The sequence below is a fragment of the Coregonus lavaretus genome, assembly GCF_964263955.1.
Source record: "Coregonus lavaretus genome assembly, chromosome: 39".
NCBI classification, from domain to species: Eukaryota; Metazoa; Chordata; class Actinopteri; order Salmoniformes; family Salmonidae; genus Coregonus; species Coregonus lavaretus.
The window spans coordinates 616,211-636,978 of NC_140026.1; the positions used below are offsets into that span (position 1 = coordinate 616,211).

A 20,768-nucleotide genomic window follows, 5' to 3' on the forward strand; every position below is an offset into this window, starting at 1 on the left:
CCCGCCTCACCCAGACTGGCCTACTGAGCCCCCCTCCCACCTTAACCATACATGATGCCCCAGCATACAACATCTTCACATAGGCCAAAAACCTTTCCCCAAACCAATACACAGACATCACATTAAACCGATACTCATGGTCCACTCTATCAAAAGCCTTCTCTTGATCTAAAGAGACCAGTCCAAAGTTCACATTAGAACTTCTCGACAAGTCCAACATGTCCCTGATTAAGAACAAGTTGTCCGTGATTGAGCGTCCTGGTACGCAATATGTCTGGTCCTTGTGTACTATAGAGTCCAGATGGGACTTTAGTCTGTTAGCGAGGACCTTGGCAAATATATTGTAGTCCGCACAGAGCAATGCCACAAGCCTCCAGTTCCCTTTTTTGGGCAGGAGAGTCAGAGCCGCCCGCCGGCAACTCATCGGCAACTCTCCTACCCCGACGCATTCACGCAACACGCAAAAGAAGTCAAGTCCAATTATTCCCCAGAATTTTTTATAAAACTCCACTGGGAGTCCATCGACCCCCGGTGCACGGCCGGGGGACATCTGGGTTACGGCCTCTGCCAGTTCATGGGACAACAGGGGAATGTCCATTTCATCCCTTTGTACCAGAGAGAGCTTAGGGAGTTCGGCAAACAAAACCTGAGCACACATAGGATCACACAGTTCTGCCTTATACAATTCAGTATAAAACTCCACAGTCCGCTCCCGCATCTCCCCCACCACAGAGGTCACCTGGCCATCCGAAAGCCGTAGACAATGCATACCCTTGGCTTCACCGCTCTGTCTTTCCAAACCAAAGAAGAAGGAGCTGGGAGCATCCATCTCCTTGAGCATGGAGAACCTAGCTCTTACAAGTGCTCCCTTTGCTTTAACCTGAAAAAAACTGCCCTGGTCCCTATGTAGTTCAGCTAGATTAGCCTGGAGGCCTACATTGCCTTGCCCCACCAGCTCCACCTCCATCTCACTAATACTACGTTCGAGTTCCCTCAATACTCTCCTAGCCTCTGAGGATGACAGAGCTGTATACTGTTGGCAGAAAAGCCAAATTTGGACTTTTCCCACATCCCACCATTGACTCAGAGACTCATACTCCTCTCTTCGCTGCCCCCACCTTTCCCAAAACGTCTGGAAACCTGAGCAAAAAGTGGCATCTTGTAAGAGCTTTACATTAAACTTCCAATAGGATGCCTGCCGAGGCCCTGGTGAAATAGACAGCCGAGCCATGGTTATGTGATGATCCGAAAAACCCACCGGGAGAATGGTAGCGCCCAACAGCCTATTGCTCTGATTCCTGGACATGTACAATCGATCAAGCCGGGCTGCACTCACCCTAGCCCCAAAGACCTTCACCCATGTATATTGTCTTGTGTTGGGATGTCTAGTTCTCCAAACATCAACTAGGTCAAACTGATTAATAATGTCCCTTAACACCCCCACTGAGCCTGAATGAGGCTCCTCCCCATTTCTGTCTTTCGTAAAATCCATCGTACAGTTCCAGTCCCCGCCGACCACCAGCGTCTCCTCAGGCGCTACCTGTGAGAGTTCCTGTCTAAGACACCCAAATAGAAGCCCCCTCTCTCTCCCTGTGTTGGGCGCATACACATTTATAAAGACAAAACCCCTGTTGTTAATTTCTGCCTTTACTACAAGCAGTCTACCCGTACACACCTCTTTTGAGGAGCAAATTTTTACAGACAGACCGTTACAAAAAGGACTGCCACCCCTGCACTAACATTTGTCCCATGGCTCAGCACACTTGCCCCTTTCCACCAGAGCCCCCAATCAACTTCATTCACCACATCACTATGCGTCTCCTGCAGAAACAACACTTGTACTTTTTTTTGTTTTACATATTCACCCAACACACTCCTCTTTCCCGCATCTCTGGTGCCATTAATATTAAGCGAGCCTAACCAAAGAGTCTCCATAAGAAGTGGGAGAAAAGCCAGCAAAGAAAGAGACCAATAGCAAAGCTCAAAAAGCTCCAGTGCCAGAAAGAAACCTTTCATCTAAACAGAGCCTGAAGGTAGACCCTTACGCACGGTAGTGACCCACTTCCTCAACCTAAACCGTTTCCTGGGTGAGACGACACCATGCCCCTCATTTTTCATTGCATGTTGCACTGATCTTACAACACATCTGCCACACTGATCCTCAACACCAGCCTCTGCCCTCCCACCTCCTTTCTTCTCCCCCTTTTTCCTCTTCCGCTTGACACCCTCCTCCACCCCTCCTAGTCGCTTACCCTTCCCCACTACACTCTCCTCATCCACTAACATAACCTGACTAGACCCAGCCTCATCTACACCACCATCTATAGCATGACTAGACCCAGCCTCACCTACACCACCATCTATAGCATGACTAGACCCAGCCTCATCTACACCACCATCTATAGCATGACTAGACCCAGCCTCACCTACACCACCATCCATAACATGACTAGACCCAGCCTCATCTACACCACCATCTATAGCATGACTAGACCCAGCCTCATCTACACCACCATCTATAGCATGACTAGACCCAGCCTCATCTACACCACCATCTATAGCATGACTAGACCCAGCCTCACATACACCACCACCCCTCCCCATGCCTCACTTTAAAGTGCACATTTAACTGTTGCTCATTGTTGTTCAGAAACATGAACACTTGCCTCCGGAATGAAAGAATGTGCTTGACGGCATCTGCCTGAAAACCTGCCGACAGTACACGAAAACCACCAGCAAACTTACCAAAACGACTCAACTCCTTCCTGATTTGATCATCCGTAATAAACGGAGGCAAATTTGCAACTACCACCCTGGTCGAAGGGGTAGAAAGAGGAGAAATTGGCACCAACACACCCCTTACAAATATTCCACTTGAAATGAGCCTACCCACCAAATTTGCTCTTTTCATGAACACAACCACAGCTTTGTTCATTCTGGACGCGGAATGTATAAATTCAGCTCCTACCTGTCCGCCGACCGCGAGCAGAACCTCCTCCACCTTAATGCCATTCTCGGGAACACACCTGAATCCATGCTGTAACGACAGCGTCTCCTCCGCGCTAGGCTGCTAGGCTGCTAGGCTGCTAGGCTGCTAGGCTGCGAAGCCATCGCTCACCTGAATCCATGCCGTAACGGCAGCGTCTCCTCCACGCTAGGCTGCTAGGCTGCTAGGCTGCTAGGCTGCTAGGCTGCTAGGCTGCGAAGCCATCGCTCACCTGAATCCACGCCGTAACGACAGCGTCTCCTCCGCGCTAGGCTGCTAGGCTGCTAGGCTGCTAGGCTGCTAGGCTGCTAGGCTGCTAGGCTGTGAAGCCATCGCTCACACCTCACCGTTCAAAACCCCAGGAAACTAAACTCTGTCCTCTTCCTCTCTAACTTTGAAAAATATAAAACAGTGGGTACGACTAAAACAAACAGTGCATTAACCCTCCACCATAGAAAAGAGAAAACAAGGAAAGAAACAACAAATTAGTTAGGACATGCCCTCCACACCAAACACTCAAACTCCAAAAAACTCCCAGCATGCACTAGAGAGAGAGAGAGAGAGAGAGAGAGAGAGAGAGACCGAGGGAGAGAGAGAGAGAGAGAGAGAGAGAGAGAGCGATAGATAGGGACAGAGAGGAGAGAGAGAGAGAGTGAGAGAGAGAGAGAGAGAGAGAGAGAGAGAGAGAGAGAGAGAGAGAGAGAGAGAGAGAGAGAGAGAGAGAGAGAGAGAGAGAGAGAGAGAGAGAGAATGTCTTGAGAAGAAGAGCTCCTGAAACTTTCAGCATAAAAATAAATGTTTTGTCACCAGTGGTAAGTTTCTCATATACCATGGCTGCCAGCCAATCAGCATTCAGGTCTCGAACCACCCAGTTTACAATGCAGGTTTTAGCACAACTTAACAGTGTTAAGAAGGACCAAATAATCTGAATGTCAAGGTTTGTCATATTCTCACCTGTCACAGTCATCCAGCTCTCTGGTGATTCTCCTTCAGAATTGGTACACTTGTAGAGTCCTTCATCTGACTTGGATACTGCAGGGATGGTCATCTCTCCTGTAGTCTCAGTCCTGATGAGGGATCCATCTTTGTAGAAATCAGCTGTGAGGTTAGAGGGAGTTCTCTGATATCTGCAGCGCAGAGTCACTGAATCTCCCTCAGTCACAGGAAGGGCAGGGATCTCCAGGATCACAGCACCAGCTGCATATAATATATAAACATCATATATAAACAGGTCTCTCCAGGATCACAGCACCAGCTGTATATAATATATAAACATCATATATAAACAGGTCTCTCCAGGATCACAGCACCAGCTGTATATAATATATAAACATCATATATAAACAGGTCTCTCCAGGATCACAGCACCAGCTGTATATAATATATAAACAGGTCTCTCCAGGATCACAGCACCAGCTGTATATAATATATAAACATCATATATAAACAGGTCTCTCCAGGATCACAGCACCAGCTGTATATAATATATAAACATCATATATAAACAGGTCTCTCCAGGATCACAGCACCAGCTGTATATAATATATAAACATCATATATAAACAGGTCTCTCCAGGATCACAGCACCAGCTGTATATAATATATAAACAGGTCTCTCCAGGATCACAGCACCAGCTGTATATAATATATAAACATCATATATAAACAGGTCTCTCCAGGATCACAGCACCAGCTGTATATAATATATAAACAGGTCTCTCCAGGATCACAGCACCAGCTGTATATAATATATAAACATAATATATAAACAGGTCTCTCCAGGATCACAGCACCAGCTGTATATAATATATAAACATAATATATAAACAGGTCTCTCCAGGATCACAGCACCAGCTGTATATAATATATAAACATCATATATAAACAGGTCTCTCCAGGATCACAGCACCAGCTGTATATAATATATAAACATCATATATAAACAGGTCTCTCCAGGATCACAGCACCAGCTGTATATAATATATAACCATCATATATAAACAGGTCTCTCCAGGATCACAGCACCAGCTGTATATAATATATAAACATCATATATAAACAGGTCTCTCCAGGATCACAGCACCAGCTGTATATAATATATAAACATCATATATAAACAGGTCTCTCCAGGATCACAGCAACAGCTTTATATAATATATAAACATCATATATAAACATGTCTCTCCAGGATCACATCACCAGCTGTATATAATATATAAACATCATATGTAAACAGGTCTCTCCAGGATCACAGCACCAGCTGTATATAATATACAAACATCATATATAAACAGGTCTCTCCAGGATCACAGCACCAGCTGTATATAATATATAAACAGGTCTCTCCAGGATCACAGCACCAGCTGTATATAATATATAAACATCATATATAAACAGGTCTCTCCAGGATCACAGCACCAGCTGTATATAATATATAACCATCATATATAAACAGGTCTCTCCAGGATCACAGCACCAGCTGTATATAATATATAAACATCATATATAAACAGGTCTCTCCAGGATCACAGCACCAGCTGTATATAATATATAAACATCATATATAAACAGGTCTCTCCAGGATCACAGCAACAGCTTTATATAATATATAAACATCATATATAAACATGTCTCTCCAGGATCACATCACCAGCTGTATATAATATATAAACATCATATGTAAACAGGTCTCTCCAGGATCACAGCACCAGCTGTATATAATATACAAACATCATATATAAACAGGTCTCTCCAGGATCACAGCACCAGCTGTATATAATATATAAACAGGTCTCTCCAGGATCACAGCACCAGCTGTATATAATATATAAACATCATATATAAACAGGTCTCTCCAGGATCACAGCACCAGCTGTATATAATATATAAACATCATATATAAACATAACATCAGCTATCTGAAACCAGATGAACCATTAAACACTATAATGTTAGTAGATGGTGTTTGTGGACATACCATGTACTGTGATGTTGACAGCATTGCTGTGTTCTCCAGACCCAGACACACACCAGTACACTCCACTGTATGATGATTTTAGTGTCACGATGCATGAAGACCCTTGTTGTTTTCCCCAGTCAGTATTACACTCTGAAAGGATTCCTCTGTCTGGGTTTCTCACCACTCTCCACCCAGAAGAGTTCCCCTGAACCTCACAGCTCAGAGAGACAGACTCATATTCAAAGAACTGAGATCTGTCAGGACTGACAACCAGAGAGGCTGGAAGAGAGAGATCTGAGAGTAAGAGAGAGAGAAAGAGAGAGAGAGAGATAAAGAGAGCGTTATTAACAGAGCGAGAAGGTCATGAGAAGATGAGCTCCTGAATCTTTCAGCATTTATTTATTTATTTTTTGTTGTAAAAACAAAATACAAGGACATATACAACTATACATGTATTCATATATATGTATATTATGTATATTATATTCAACTGTGCAGGATACTACCCTCCACAAAATAACCTTCACTCCAAATCAAAACTTGAAACCAACTAACAAGATTTCGACAAAATTACCTGGAAGGGTTAGAGACTAAGCAAATACGTTTGGTGTTCACCAAAAGGCATGTGGGAGACTCCCCAAACATATGGAAGAAGGTACTCTGGTCAGATGAGACTACAACTGAGCTTTTTGGCCATCGAGGAAAATGCTATGTCTGGCTCAAACCCAACACCTCTCATCACCCCGAGAACACCATCCCCACAGTGAAGCATGGTTGTGGCAGCATCATGCTGTGGGGATGTTTTTCATCGGCAGGGACTGGGAAACTGGTCAGAATTGAAGGAATGATGGATGGCGCTAAATACAGGGAAATTCAACATTCACAAGGCCACAGGGCCAGACAGATTACCAGGATGTGTACTCAGAGCGTGAGTGGACCAACTGGTAAGTGCATTCAATAACATTTTCAACCTCTCCCTGACCAAGTGTAATACCTACATGTTTCAAGCAGACCAGTATAGTCCCTGTGCCCAAGGACTCTAAGATAACCTGCCTAAATGACTACCGCCCCGTAGCACTGACGTCGGTAGCCATGAAGTGCTTTGAAAGGCTGGTCATGGCTCACATCAACACCATCATCCCGGAAAACCTAGACCTGCTCCAATTCGCATACCGCCCCAACAGATCCAAAGATTACGCAATTTCAAATGCACTCCACACTGCCCTTTCCCGCCTGGACAAAAGGAACACCTATGTGAGAATGCTGTTAATTGACTACAGCTCAGCATTCAACACCATAGTGCCCTCAAAGCTCATCACTAAGCTAAGGACCCTGGGACTAAACACATCCCTCTGCAGCTGGATCCTGGACTTCCTGACAGGCCGCCCCCAGGTGGTAAGGGTAGGCAACAACACAACTGCCATGCTGATCCTCAACATGGGGGCTCCTCAAGGGTACGTGCTTAGTCCCCTCCTGTACTCCCTGTTCACCCATGACTGCTTGGCCAAGCATGACTCCAACACCATAATTAAGTTTGCTGACGACACAACAGTGGTAGGCCTGATCACCGACAATGATGAGACAGCCTATAGGGAGGAGGTCAGAGACCTGGCCGTGTGGTGCCAGGATAACAACCTCTCCCTCAACGTGACCAAGACAAAGGAGATGATTGGTGTCTGGAGAGAAACAACTAGCTTGTGTCTGTTACATGTCTGGAGAGAAACAACTAGCTTGTGTCTGTTACATGGTGTCTAGAGAAACAACTAGCTTGTGTCTGTTACATGGTGTCTAGAGAGAAACAACTAGCTTGTGTCTGTTACATGGTGTCTGGAGAGAAACAACTAGCTTGTGTCTGTTACATGGTGTCTGGAGAGAAACAACTAGCTTGTGTCTGTTACATGGTGTCTAGAGAGAAACAACTAGCTTGTGTCTGTTACATGGTGTCTAGAGAAGCAACTAGCTTGTGTCTGTTACATGGTGTCTAGAGAGAAACAACTAGCTTGTGTCTGTTACATGGTGTCTGGAGAGAAACAACTAGCTTGTGTCTGTTACATGGTGTCTAGAGAAACAACTAGCTTGTGTCTGTTACATGGTGTCTAGAGAAACAACTAGCTTGTGTCTGTTACATGGTGTCTAGAGAAACAACTAGCTTGTGTCTGTTACATGGTGTCTAGAGAGAAACAACTAGCTTGTGTCTGTTACATGGTGTCTGGAGAGAAACAACTAGCTTGTGTCTGTTACATGGTGTCTAGAGAAACAACTAGCTTGTGTCTGTTACATGGTGTCTGGAGAGAAACAACTAGCTTGTGTCTGTTACATGGTGTCTAGAGAAACAACTAGCTTGTGTCTGTTACATGGTGTCTAGAGAAACAACTAGCTTGTGTCTGTTACATGGTGTCTAGAGAAACAACTAGCTTGTGTCTGTTACATGGTGTCTAGAGAGAAACAACTAGCTTGTGTCTGTTACATGGTGTCTGGAGAGAAACAACTAGCTTGTGTCTGTTACATGGTGTCTAGAAAAACAACTAGCTTGTGTCTGTTACATGGTGTCTAGAGAGAAACAACTAGCTTGTGTCTGTTACATGGTGTCTAGAGAGAAACAACTAGCTTGTGTCTGTTACATGGTGTCTAGAGAAACAACTAGCTTGTGTCTGTTACATGGTGTCTGGAGAGAAACAACTAGCTTGTTTCTGTTACATGGTGTCTAGAGAGAAACAACTAGCTTGTGTCTGTTACATGGTGTCTAGAGAGAAACAACTAGCTTGTGTCTGTTACATGGTGTCTAGAGAGAAACAACTAGCTTGTGTCTGTTACATGGTGTCTAGAGAGAAACAACTAGCTTGTGTCTGTTACATGGTGTCTGGAAAGAAACAACTAGCTTGTGTCTGTTACATGGTGTCTAGAGAGAAACAACTAGCTTGTGTCTGTTACATGGTGTCTAGAGAGAAACAACTAGCTTGTGTCTGTTACATGGTGTCTGGAGAGAAACAACTAGCTTGTGTCTGTTACATGGTGTCTAGAGAAACAACTAGCTTGTGTCTGTTACATGGTGTCTAGAGAAACAACTAGCTTGTGTCTGTTACATGGTGTCTGGAGAGAAACAACTAGCTTGTGTCTGTTACATGGTGTCTAGAGAGAAACAACTAGCTTGTGTCTGTTACATGGTGTCTAGAGAGAAACAACTAGCTTGTGTCTGTTACATGGTGTCTGGAAAGAAACAACTAGCTTGTGTCTGTTACATGGTGTCTATAGAAACAACTAGCTATAAATTCTTCACAGAGTTCAAGTAACAGACACATCTCAACATCAACTGTTCAGAGGGGACTGCGTGAATCAGGCCTTCATGGTCGAATTGCTGCAAAGAAACCACTACTAAAGGACACCAATAAGAAGAAGAAACTTGCTTGGGCCAAGAAACATGAGCAATGGACAATAGACCAGTGGATATCTCCAAACTTTGCTACTGTCATTGAGCAGGTGATGAATAAAGAGAAATGTTACTATTATAGAGCAGGTGATGAATAAAGAGAAATGTTACTATTATAGAGCAGGTGATGAATATAGAGAAATGTTACTATTATAGAGCAGGTGATGAATATAGAGAAATGTTACTATTATAGAGCAGGTGATGAATATAGAGAAATGTTACTATTATAGAGCAGGTGATGAATATAGAGAAATGTTACTATTATAGAGCGGGTGATGAATATAGAGAAATGTTACTATTATAGAACAGGTGATGAATATAGAGAAATGTTACTATTATAGAGCAGGTGATGAATATAGAGAAATGTTACTATTATAGAACAGGTGATGAATATAGAGAAATGTTACTATTATAGAGCAGGTGATGAATATAGAGAAATGTTACTATTATAGAGCAGGTGATGAATATAGAGAAATGTTACTATTATAGAACAGGTGATGAATATAGAGAAATGTTACTATTATAGAGCAGGTGATGAATATAGAGAAATGTTACTATTATAGAACAGGTGATGAATATAGAGAAATGTTACTATTATAGAACAGGTGATGAATATAGAGAAATGTTACTATTATAGAGCAGGTGATGAATATAGAGAAATGTTACTATTATAGAGCAGGTGATGAATATAGAGAAATGTTACTATTATAGAGCAGGTGATGAATATAGAGAAATGTTACTATTATAGAGCAGGTGATGAATATAGAGAAATGTTACTATTATAGAACAGGTGATGAATATAGAGAAATGTTACTATTATAGAGCAGGTGATGAATATAGAGAAATGTTACTATTATAGAGCAGGTGATGAATATAGAGAAATGTTACTATTATAGAGCAGGTGATGAATATATAGAAATGTTACTATTATAGAGCAGGTGATGAATATAGAGAAATGTTACTATTATAGAGCAGGTGATGAATATAGAGAAATGTTACTATTATAGAGCAGGTGATGAATATAGAGAAATGTTACTATTATAGAGCAGGTGATGAATATAGAGAAATGTTACTATTATAGAGCAGGTGATGAATATAGAGAAATGTTACTATTATAGAGCAGGTGATGAATATATAGAAATGTTACTATTATAGAGCAGGTGATGAATATAGAGAAATGTTACTATTATAGAGCAGGTGATGAATATAGAGAAATGTTATTATTATAGAGCAGGTGATGAATATAGAGAAATGTTACTATTATAGAACAGGTGATGAATATAGAGAAATGTTATTATTATAGAGCAGGTGATGAATATAGAGAAATGTTACTATTATAGAGCAGGTGATGAATATAGAGAAATGTTACTATTATAGAGCAGGTGATGAATATAGAGAAATGTTACTATTATAGAGCAGGTGATGAATATAGAGAAATGTTACTATTATAGAGCAGGTGATGAATATAGAGAAATGTTACTATTATAGAGCAGGTGATGAATATAGAGAAATGTACTCACCTCCTCCTTGTCCGAGGCTAGAGTATACCAGTGTCCTCAACAGCACTGAAACACACAGAGAGAACTATCATTATGTTACTGATATTACGTATTTTATACAGGATTAGTTAATGTTTGATATTGTGAGCTGCATAGGATTTGGAGGATGAGGACATTCCATGTATTTATTTCTGTCAAGGTGGGTGCCAGAAGGTCTGCGTGCCAAGACAGCTGGGGGGCCACTGGTGCTAATCTTAGAAGGAGTACGTGATGGAATATCCTGACTAGGGTGCAACACGATACCATATAGGGTGATGCTATTGTGGGAGATGAGTGATACTCAATAATAGTTGGCAACTGTTGGATGGAATTAGCTTGCAAAGAAGTATATAAACTAAGAGATTTCCTTTGTTCAGTTAGTTCAGATAGTAATGGTCCACCCACGTGCCATTTGCTATGTGAACCCGGTACCGCAATATTAAATACTTTGAATCAACTCTCCATGTAAGTGTTTAAGTATCTTCTTGCATACTGAATTACTTGATGCCAGAGAAACTCATCATAACAGTTACATATTGTAAACATTGAGCAGTAACACAGATAATATTTTCCTTATGAGTGTATTGACACAGTCGTGCATCAATCTAATTAACATAAATACACAAAATCCCCAACAAAATCTGTCGGTTTAAGAGATATCTGTTTTTTTTGCTGCGTCACAATTCACTGCATTTCGGCATTCCATATCTGCAGTGGAAAGTGTGTTTTGCTCTATGTGCCACTGGACTCGTCTGAAGGTAACCCATACAAATGAATGGAAGTATGGAGGTAGTTTTGAGCCAATATTTTTTTGTTTGTTAAATATGTGTCCAAAAAAACTAAAAAGTTTCCTGGGCTTTCTATATCTCCTAGATATAGGATAGACATTTCAAAACCATCTTACTTATGATTTATTTGTTGACTCTTTTTGGACATTTATGAATATGTTATGTTATAGGGGTTATAGTACTATGCCATAGTAAATAACATCAATTAACTTTTTATTTTTTATTACACAGACAGGGGTCCTAAAATTCCAAATCAAATAGCTTGATGATCCATGGAATGACTAAAACTAAAACAATTCAATTTGAATAGAACCCCCCTTCACTTTTAGAGGATTTATTAAACTATACTGATATTAAACCATATAGATAATAAACCATATAGATATTCAACTATACAGATATGAAACCATGTAGATATTAAACCATATAGATATTAAACCATAAAATATTTGACCATATAGATATTAAACCATATTGATATTAAACCATACAAATATTAAACTATATAGATATTAAACCATAAAGATATTTGACCATATAGATATTAAACTACATGGAAATAAAACATATAAATATTAAACTATACAGATTTTAAACCACACAGATGTTAAACTATACAGATACTAAACTATACAGATATTAAACCATATAGATTTTAAACCATATAGATTTTAAACCATACAGAAATTAAAACATAAAGATATTAAAATATATAGATATGAAACCATACAGATACTAAACCATACAGATATTAAACCATACAGATATTAATCTATATAGATATTTAACAATGTAGATATTAAACCATATATATGTTAAACCATATAGATATTAAATCATGTATTTATTAAACATAGATGTTAAACTATACAGATATTAAACCATACAGATAAACGATATACATTTTAAACCATATAGATATTAAACCATTTAGATATTTCTCCATACATACATACATTAAACTATATAGATATTATACCATATAGATATTAAACCATACAGATATTAAACCATACAGATATTAAACCATAGAGATTTTAAACTATATAGCTATTAAACCATAGAGATTTTAAACTATATAGATAGTAAACCAGACAGATATTAAACCATACAGATATTAAACCATACAGATATTAAATTATATAGTTATCAAACTATATAGATATCAAACCAAACATATGTTAAACCATAGAGATAATAAACCCAACAGATATTAAATGATATAAATATTAAACCATACAGATATCAAACCATACAATTATTAAACCATATAGATATTACACCATGTAGATATTAAACTATATAGATATTAAACCATATAGATATTAAACCATATAGATAATATTAAACTCACAGAGTAGAAGACATGTGCGTTCCATCTCAACGTGTTGATCACTAACTCTCTCTAAACTCTAGTGACTTGTAGCCTGTCCATCCTCCACCCCACCCCACCCCACCCCACCCCACCCCCACCTCTCCTCTCTACCCATCTATACTTCCTCTCTGCTGAGAAGGACTGAGAGGTGTGAAAGTTGTGGGTGACAGAAGCAGGGGGCCTAGAGAGAAGAGAGAAACAGAAAGAAGTGAGACAAAAAGAGAGAGACAGGGAGGTTCAGAGATAGAGAACGAGAGAAAGAGAGAGAAAGAGAGAAAAAGAGAGAGAAAGAGAGAGAAAGAGAGAGACAGGGAGAGAGAGATAGAGAGAGGGCTCGGCATTATAATTTCCTCAGTGAAAACAATGTACTGAGCAAAAGTCAAATTGGCTTTTTACCAAATTACCATACGACAGACCACGTATTCACGCTGCACACCCTAATTGAAAAACAAACAAAACAAAGGCAAAGTCTTCTCATGCTTTGTTGACTTCAAAAAAGCTTTTACTCAATATGGCACGAGGGTCTGCTATACAAATTGATGGAAAGTAGTTTTGGGGGGGAAATATACGGCATTATAAAATCTATATTGACAGAAGAAGGGGGTCTAGAGAGAAGAGAGAGACAGGCAGCTTTGCACACTCTGAACCAGCTTCACCTGGAAAGCTTTTCCAACAGTCTTGAAGGAGTTCCCACATATGCTGAGCACTGGTTGGCTCCTTTTCCTTCACTCTGCATTCCAACTCATCCCAAACCATCTCAATTGGGTTGAGGTCGAGTGATTGTGGAGACCAGGTCATCTGATGCAGCACTCCATCACTCTCCTTCTTGGTCAAATAGCCCTTACACAGCCTGGATGTGTGTTGGGTCATTGTCCAGTTGAAAAATAAATGATAGTCCCACTAGACGCAAACCAGATGGGATAGCGTATCACTGCAGAATGGTGTGTTATCCATGCTCTCTTTATTCATTACCTGCTCTATAATAGTAACATTTCTCTATATTCATCACCTGCTCTATAATAGTAACATTTCTCTATATTCATCACCTGCTCTATAATAGTAACATTTCTCTATATTCATCACCTGTTCTATAATAGTAACATTTCTCTATATTCATCACCTGCTCTATAATAGTAACATTTCTCTTTATTCATCACCTGCTCAATAACAGTAGCAAAGTTTGGAGATTGATTCATCACCTGCTCTATAATAGTAACATTTCTCTATATTCATCACCTGCTCTATAATAGTAACATTTCTCTTTATTCATCACCTGTTCTATAATAGTAGCATTTCTCTATATTCATCACCTGTTCTATAATAGTAACATTTCTCTATATTCATCACCTGTTCTATAATAGTAACATTTCTCTTTATTCATCACCTGCTCTATAATAGTACTTTGAAGAGTCTAAAATATAGCATATATTTTGATTTGTTTAACACTTTTTTGGTTACTACATGATTCCATATGTGTTATTTCATAGTTTTGATGTCTTCACTATTATTCTACAATGTTGAAAATTGTAAAAATAAAGAAAATTATTGAATGAGTTGGTGTGTCCAAACGTTTGACTGGTACTGTATATATCAACGAATTGGTGAGGGCACTAGAAGAGTTTGCAGCACCCGGCCTCACCCTACTAGAATCTGAAGTCAAATATCTACTGTTTGCTGATGATCTGGTGCTTCTGTCCCCAACCAAGGAGGGCCTACTGCAGCACCTAGATCTTCTGCACAGATTCTGTCAGACCTGGGCCCTGATCGTAAATCTCAGTGAGACAAAAATAATGGTGTTCCAAAAAAGGTCCAGTTACCAGAACCACAAATACAAATTCCATCTAGACACCGTTGCCCTATAGCACACAAAAAACTATACATACCTCGGCCTAAACATAAGCGCCACAGGTAACTTCCACAAAGCTGAGAGACAAGGCAAGAAGGGCCTTCTATGCCATCAAAAGGAACATGCAATTTGGCATACCAATTAGGATCTGGCTAAAAATACTTTAATCAGTTCAAGAACCCATTGCCCTTTATAGTTGTGAGGTCTGGGGTCCGCTCACCAACCAAGAATTTACTAAATGGGACAAACTGTCACGTCTACTCCTGCTCCTGCCCTCCGGCGTGCGACGTCGCTGGAATACTAACCACCGGTCCTGGGATTCATCATTACGCTGATTCACACCTGGACTCCATTACCTTCCTCATGACTCACCCTGCAGATCATTATGATTCACACCTGGACTCCATTACCTTCCTCATGACTCACCTGCAGATCATTATGATTCACACCTGGGCTCCATTACCTTCCTCATGACTCACCTGCAGATCATTATGATTCACACCTGGACTCCATTACCTTCCTCATGACTCACCTGCAGATCATTATGATTCACACCTGGACTCCATTACCTTCCTCATGACTCACCTGCAGATCATTATGATTCACACCTGGACTCCATTACCTTCCTCATGACTCACCCTGCAGATCATTATGATTCACACCTGGACTCCATTACCTTCCTCATGACTCACCTGCAGATCATTATGATTCACACCTGGACTCCATTACCTTCCTCATGACTCACCTGCAGATCATTATGATTCACACCTGGGCTCCATTACCTTCCTCATGACTCACCTGCAGATCATTATGATTCACACCTGGACTCCATTACCTTCCTCATGACTCACCTGCAGATCATTATGATTCACACCTGGACTCCATTACCTTCCTCATGACTCACCTGCAGATCATTATGATTCACACCTGGACTCCATTACCTTCCTCATGACTCACCTGCAGATCATTATGATTCACACCTGGACTCCATTACCTTCCTCATTACCTCCCCTTTATATGTCCCTCCCTAACGTTTAGTCCTCAGTCAGTATTGTTCCTGTGATCATGCTATATCGCCACGGTTACGCTGTCTCCTTTCATGTTTGTTGTTTTATTAAACGTTGCACCTGCTTCTCGACTCACAGCGTCATTGTTACACAAACACCAAATTGAGACTCTGCTTACAGAATTCTGCAGAAATATCCTAAAAACCACCTAAAAGGAAGCGATTCCCAAACCTTCCATAAAAAAGCCATCACCTACAGAGAGATTAACCTGGAGAAGAGTCCCTTAAGCAAGCTGGTCCTGAGGCTCTGTTCACAAACACAAACGGACCTATAAAGCCAGGTATATAATGAGTCATATAAAGCCAGGTATATAATGAGTCGGACAAAGACAGGTATATAATGAGTCAGATAAAAATAGGTGTAAAATGAGTCAGATAAAGCCAGGTATTTCATGAGTCAGATAAATCCAAGTATATAATAAGTCAGATGAAGCTCAGCTGGTAGAGCACGGCGCTTGTAACGCCAAGGTAGTGGGTTCGATCCCCGGGACCACCCATACACAAAAATGTATGCACGCATGACTGTAAGTCGCTTTGGATAAAAGCGTCTGCTAAATGGCATATTATTATTATTATATTATTATATTATAGATGAAGCCAGGTATGCAATAAGTCAAATAAAGCCATGAATATAATGAGTCAGATAAATCCAGGTATATAATGAATCAGATAAAGCCAGGTATATAATGAGTCATATAAAGCCAGGTATGTAATGCGTCAGATAATGCCAGGTATATAATGAGTCAGATAAAGCCAGGTATATAATGAGTCAGATAAAGCCAGGTATGTAATGAGTCAGATAAAGCCAGGTATATAATGAGTCAGATAAAGCCATGTATATAATGAGTCAGATAATGCCAGGTATATAATGAGTCAGATAAAGCCAGGTATATAATGAGTCAGATAAAGCCATGTATATAATGAGTCAGATAATGCCAGGTATATAATGAATCAGATAAAGCCAGGTATATAATGAGTCATATAAAGCCAGGTATGTAATGCGTCAGATAATGCCAGGTATATAATGAGTCAGATAAAGCCAGGTATGTAATGAGTCAGATAAAGCCAGGTATATAATGAGTCAGATAAAGCCAGGTATATAATGAGTCAGATAAAGCCAGGTATATAATGAGTCATATAAAGCCAGGTATATAATGAGTCAGATAAAGCCATGTATATAATGAGTCAGATAATGCCAGGTATATAATGAGTCAGATAATGCCAGGTATATAATGAGTCTGATAAAGCCAGGTATATAATGAGTCAGATAAAGCCAGGTATATAATGAGTCATATAAAGCCAGGTATATAATGAGTCAGATAAAGCCATGTATATAATGAGTCAGATAAAGCCAGGTATATAATGAGTCAGATAAAGACAGGTATATAATGAGTCAGATAAAGCCAGGTATATAATGAGTCAGATAAAGCCAGGTATATAATGAGTCAGATAAAGCCAGGTATATAATGAGTCATTTAAAGCCAGGTATATAATGTGTCCGATAAAGCCAGGTATATAATGTGTCCGATAAAGCCAGGTATATAATGAGTCAGATAAAGCCAGGTATATAATGAGTCAGATAAAGCCATGTATATAATGAGTCAGATAAAGCCAGGTATATAATGAGTCAGATAAAGCCAGGTATTTAATGAGTCAGATAAAGCCAGGTATATAATGAGTCAGATAAAGCCAGGTATATAATGAGTCAGATAAAGCCAGGTATATAATGAGTCATATAAAGCCAGGTATACATTTACATTTTAGTCATTTAGCAGACGCTCTTATCCAGAGCGACTTACAGTTAGTGATTACATATTTTTTTTATACTGGCCCCCCGTGGGAATCGAACACACAACCCTGGCGTTGCAAACACCATGCTCTATCAACTGAGCTACATCCCTGCCGGCCATTCCCTCCCCTACCCTAGACGACGCTGGGACAATTGTGCGCCGCCCATGAGTCTCCCGGTATATAATGAGTCATATAAAGTCAGGTATATAATGAGTCATATAAAGCCAGGTATATAATGAGTCAAATAAAGCCAGGTATATAATGAGTTAGATAAAGCCAGGTATTTAATGAGTCAGATGAAGCCAGCTATTCAGTGGCTCCTGAATGGCGCAGTGGTCTAAGGCACTGCAGTTCAGTGCTTGAGGCGTCACTACAGACTCCCTGGTTCGATACCTGGCTGTGATTGGGAGTTCCATAGGACGATGCACAATTGGCCCAGCATCGCCGGTGTAGGCCGTCAATGTAAATAAGAATTTGTTCTTAACTGACTTGCCTAGTTAAATAATAATATGCCATTTTGCAGACGCTTTTATCCAAAGTGACTTACTGTCACGCGTGCACACATTTTTGTGTGTATGGGTGGTCCCGGGGATCGAACCCACTACCTTGGCGTTACAAGCGCCGTGCTCTACCAATTGAGTTACAGAGGATTACTTTATCCTATCCCAGGTATTCCTTAAAGAGGTGGGGTTTCAAGTGTCTCCGGAAGGTGGTGAGTGACTACGCTGTCCTGGCGTCGTGAGGGAGCTTGTTCCACCATTGGGGTGCCAGAGCAGCGAACAGTTTTGACTGGGCTGAGCTGGAACTATGCTTCCGCAGAGGTAGGGGGGCCAGCAGGCCAGAGGTGGATGAACGCAATGCCCTCGTTTGGGTGTAGGGTCTGATCAGAGCCTGAATGTACGGAGGTGCCGTTCCCCTCACAGCTCCGTAGGCAAGCACCATGGTCTTGTAGCAGATGCGAGCTTCAACTGGAAGCCAGTGGAGTGTGCGGAGGAGCGGGGTGACGTGAGAGAACTTGGGAAGGTTGAACACCAGACGGGCTGCAGCGTTCTGGATGAGATGTAGGGGTTTAATACCTAATGTTATTAGATCTTCAACCAAATCCTAATTATAGATAAAGGGAACCTGAGTTTATAAATACCCCCCCCCAAAAAAAAAAGTATACTTGTTTTGTTTATATAATTAACAATGTTATGCAACACTCAAAGAAGTAATTGCCACCTTACACTCAATAACTGGTTGTGCCACCTTTAGCTGCATTGACTGCTGACACATGCTTCCTGTAGTTGTTGATCAGTCTGTCACATTCTGTGGAGGAATTTTGGCCTACTCTTGCACACAGAACTGCTTTAACTCAGTGACATTTGTGGGTTTTCAAGCATGAACTGCTCGTTTCAAGTCCTGCCACAACATCTCAATTGGGATTAGGTTTGGACTTTGACTTGGCCATTCCAAAACTTCAAATGTGTTGCTTTTTCACCATTTTCATGTAGACTTGATCACATGTTTTGGATCATTGTCTTGCTGCATGACCCAGCTGCTCTTCAGCTTCAGCTGACATTCTCCTGTAGAATTATCTGATGCAGAGCAGAATTCATGGTTCCCTCCATTATTACCTGAGGCAGCAAACCATCACCATGCTTGACCATTGGTGTGAGGTTCTTACTGTGGAATGCATTGTTATAGTGGAGCAGTGTAAATGGATGTGTATAGTGCACAATAGGTCCTGGCCTGCTCCCAGTAGACTAAATGGAGAGAAGGGGAGGTAGACAACATGGGTCCTGTGTGCTCCCAATAGACTAAATGGAGAGAAGGGGAGGTAGACAACATGGGTCCTGTGTGCTCCCAATAGACTAAATGGAGAGAAGGGGAGGTAGACAACATGGGTCCTGCTCCCAGCAGTCTAAATGGAGAGAAGGGGAGGTAGACAACATGGGTCCTGTGTGCTCCCAGCAGACTAGATGGAGAGAAGGGGAGGTAGACAACATGGGTCCTGCTCCCAGTAGACTAAATGGAGAGAAGGGGAGGTAGACAACATGGGTCCTGTGTGCTCCCAGTAGACTAAATGGAGAGAAGGGGAGGTAGACAACATGGGTCCTGTGTGTTCCAAGTAGACTAAATGGAGAGAAGGGGAGGTAGACAACATGGGTCCTGTGTGCTCCCAGTAGACTAAATGGAGAGAAGGGGAGGTAGACAACATGGGTCCTGTGTGCTCCCAGTAGACTAAATGGAGAGAAGGGGAGGTAGACAACATGGGTCCTGCTCCCAGTAGACTAAATGGAGAAAAGGGGAGGTAGACAACATGGGTCCTGTGTGCTCCCAATAGACTAAATGGAGAGAAGGGGAGGTAGACAACATGGGTCCTGTGTGCTCCCAGTAGACTAAATGGAGAGAAGGGGAGGTAGACAACATGGGTCCTGTGTGCTCCCAGTAGACTAAATGGAGAGAAGGGGAGGTAGACAACATGGGTCCTGTGTGCTCCCAGTAGACTAAATGGAGAGAAGGGGAGGTAGACAACATGGGTCCTATGTGCTCCCAGTAGACTAAATGGAGAGAAGGGGAGGTAGACAACATGGGTCCTGTGTGCTCCCAGTAGACTAAATGGAGAGAAGGGGAGGTAGACAACATGGGTCCTGCTCCCAGTAGACTAAATGGAGAGAAGGGGAGGTAGACAGCATGGGTCCTGTGTGCTCCCAGTAGACTAAATGGAGAGAAGGGGAGGTAGACAACATGGGTCACGATACAACACATGACGCACTGCCATCTAGTGGACAAATCAGCAGTGGTGTAAAATACTTAAGTATAAATACTTTAAAGTACTACTTAAGTAGTTTTTTGGGGTATCTGAACTTTACTTTACTATTTATATTTTTGACTACTTTTACTTTTACTTCACTACATTTATTGAGAAAATTATGTACTTTTTACTCAATACTTTTTTCCTGACACCCAAAAGTACTCGTTACATTTTGAATGCTTAGCAGGACAGGAA

The 20,768-nt window shown here is 41.1% G+C and overlaps 1 pseudogene across 1 annotated transcript in view; it reads right to left on the reverse strand.

Annotated features, from left to right (window-relative positions):
• Nucleotides 1-10,928: 10,928 nt before the first annotated feature.
• Nucleotides 10,929-20,768, reverse strand: part of LOC311112631 (protein turtle homolog A-like) — a 31,703-nt pseudogene continuing 21,863 nt past the window's right edge. Inside the window, exons 7-8 of the transcript in view lie at nt 13,185-13,254; nt 10,929-10,937 (exon numbers count right to left, since the gene is read on the reverse strand). The product of the transcript in view is annotated as a protein turtle homolog A-like (transcript). The remainder of the gene's footprint in view (nt 10,938-13,184; nt 13,255-20,768) is intronic.